Raw genomic sequence first — 3,260 nt, 5'->3', positions numbered from 1 at the left:
AGTCCATTAACATTCTTTCCCATGCCCTCAAATGAGTACTTTTCTTTTATCCAAAATACTAACAATTGTGTGTCTTCCTGTAGAAACAAAGACAACAAGCAAGTAAGGGCCAACTCAGTAACATCTTATGAATTCCAGAGGAGCCTTTTTTCTTTGATGCCAAGTGTTTTTTGTTTACTTTCTGTTGCTACTTGCGGGTATACGTTAAAGCACTTTCTTAATCCTTAATGCCTAGTAGTTTAAAAAAATCAGCTTCACAGTCACTTTGTGGAAATGTTGGTCCAGATTCAGAACTATAGTCCTTAGCCACACCTTGAGGATCAAGTCTGCTGTTTAAAAAGGAGGAAAATCACTTTACCTCTTTATTGTTTCAGAAAGGGTTCAAAAAAACAGCTCAGCAGAAGTTGCTAAGCAACCCCAGTGTCTGGTGTAGAGGGAGGAGAGACTGGAAGGCAGACAGGTTAATCCTTTCTATCGAACCAATTTATGCATTTCCCTTGGTTCACAGCTCTCCACACAGTAGCTGCTGTCCAGAAAATGTGCAAAGGGCTATAATTGACAACAGTCAGCAATCCTTTTTGAAAGCTTTTGTCTTAAAAATACTCTTTTTCACTGGTTGTGACAAGTGAAGAAACTGTTGTTTACGAGAATGTCAAAATGCTCCAGAATATCAGTAGAAAGTAATAATAATGATGATCACACAATCTATTATAGGATGTAAGAAATATTGTAGAGATATTGGGACCATATTTTTCATATTTTTAAGTAGCCTCTTGTTGTGGTATCCATTTTAAAATTCACAGTAAGTGAGAATATGATTACCCGGCTGGTCTGTTGATATAATTGTACTATTTTTTGTATCTTTGTAAATAGTGTTTTTTCTCTCTACCATCCAAATGCCCATCATTCCATCTGTGAACTTCAAGGAATTGGTAGAATGCTTACAAATATTCTTCTCAGAGGTTATTGCATAAATACAATGATATCTAAATACCATACGTATTGCCAAGATGACGGTACATATACTCAGAATTTCTGACTAGACGCAATTAATAGTTACTGCTCTTTAAGTGGATAACAGAAAAAGTTATTGCTTTTATGGGATATCAAAATAAATTGTTCTTCATCTTGTTTAAATAAAATGCCCCCACTTGGAAAATATGGGGAAATCTGAATGTTTTCAATTATAATTAAAAGTATGGAATATTAGATACTGTATAAAATAATAATGGTGATGGTGATGAAAGGGTGTGCTGTCATGATAATTAAAGGAGAATGAGCAGAATTTCTGTCTGCAGAAAAGATCACACATGATCTTGCAACTTTCTAAGTTTGTGTTAATTGCGCCTTTAAGTGTGGTTTAATTGGAAACCTTAGTAGTGAATACCAGTGGATTTTGGGTAATTGAGTGTGAACATTTTTCTCTTGGACTTACATGATGAAAGTGATGAAGGAGTGTTTATCCTAAATGTGCCATTGTTTTTTTTAATTAATAGAAGGGAATCTTTGGAGCTTAAATGGTAAAACCTCATTAACCAGCTATTCTTGTTGCATTTCAACCCCAGCACCCTAATTTTTTATTTATTTTACGCCAAAATACAAGCATGCCAAAGCACACATCGACATGTCTCTGCAGCATCAACAAAGCAACTACCTTTATCCAGAGGGAGGTTTTGCCCCACTTACTAGATACATCTAGGCAAGGAGTTACTAAGGTAGACCTCCCATGAAGCCTGGCCAGACGACTGCAGAAGTGGCCACAGGCCTCCAATTAGGCTTTGCCCAAGGGTTCCTTTATCTCAGCAGGACAGTGGCTTTAAGATTCTCCCAAGAGGTCAAGCTTCTTAAGTCTTGTTAAATAAAAGACAATCTGTGATTTTATTTTTTCTTCCTTGCTTTCAGAGAGCTGGCCCCCTTTTCCGCCATTTTGTGTTTAATTACACTGTTTGTCCTTCAAAATGTGGCTGATGGCTTCAGGGCAGATTTACCTGTTGACAGGTCACCACATAAGCTGTGTTTGCCTTGTGTGTTGACTCATGTTAGGTGGAATTATGTACAGAAATAAGCAAACAGAGCCAAGTCAATCAGATCTATATATATAGAAATGCTGTATGAAGGGTTTGAGATTCCTATACTTGAGCTCTTCCCAGTCCAGTTAATTTATTTTCTTTCAAAAATTAGAGGGCATTCTGAAGATCTGATTGGAAGGCGTGTTGGTTTTACTTCCCTACAACGGCAACAAAAAAATGCATAAATCCGTAATTCCTTAATTTACAGTGCCTACTTTAAAAAGACATGACTAAAATTATTTTTTTGCACGAAGAAAAATGTACATTAAGTTATAGAACAACAAATGGCTTTGTATGGCTTCATTTTTATTGTTAAATAAAGCCTGACAGGGTTTTTACCAATGAGGAAAGAATTGTTTTGGCTCTTTTTCTGTTTAAGAACGTTGTCCCCCACAGAAAACCTACAATTCAAGCTGCGGGAACCTGAACAGACAAAGAAAAAAGTTGGAAACTGCATGTGCAAAACCAAATGCTTACCACACATGCCCCATAAAAGCTAGAGCTGTTAATGTTGGCGTGGGTGAACGATATTTAAAAATCCCAATATTCTGAAACCAGGCCCAAACAAGGCCACATTCAAGGTCTTGCCAGACATTCTGAAACCCCCAATTCTCAACCTCAATTAATGTTTCTGCATGCACAGAACCTGTTATTACTTGCAAACAGCAGTAACATACCGGTATTGAAGTGCTAGTTATTTTCTGGCATGAGACACCAGGAAAACAGCACTAAAATGCTGCACACAACTACACTGCTAAATGTCTTGGAGGTTGGTTGTAAATACGTTGGAATGCACCTCCCCAGTTTTGGCTAAAGAAAGAGAAAAGAACCAAGCTTCTGGAAGATGAAATTGTGAAATTGGAGTTTAATAAGATAAACATTGCCTTTTTACAAAGGCAAATTGTCCTCCTTCTCTTCCAAAAAGTATCATGAACACTTCCAAAAAATATCATGAACATTGTGGTTAATTGCATTTTTTTTACAAAACATAAACATTTTAAAAGGGTATGTTAAGTCCAGTCTTGCGTTTTTAAATATTTTATATTGATTTTGGGGATGAAGAGCACATTTTCTGGCCTAAAAGTTCACTCTCTTCCATATTTGTTTCTGATATGTATGGGCTGGCATGCATCCTGGAGGACATATTGTACTTGTCTGAAAGTTGCAAGCGTGACTGTGTGTGGAGGTTTA

Source organism: Lepisosteus platostomus, chromosome 13, assembly GCF_059453375.1.
Source record: "Lepisosteus platostomus isolate fLepPlt1 chromosome 13, fLepPlt1.hap1, whole genome shotgun sequence".
Classification (NCBI taxonomy): Eukaryota; Metazoa; Chordata; class Actinopteri; order Semionotiformes; family Lepisosteidae; genus Lepisosteus; species Lepisosteus platostomus.
The sequence above is the reverse complement of the archived record's forward strand: the minus strand, read 5'-3'. Positions refer to the sequence as shown.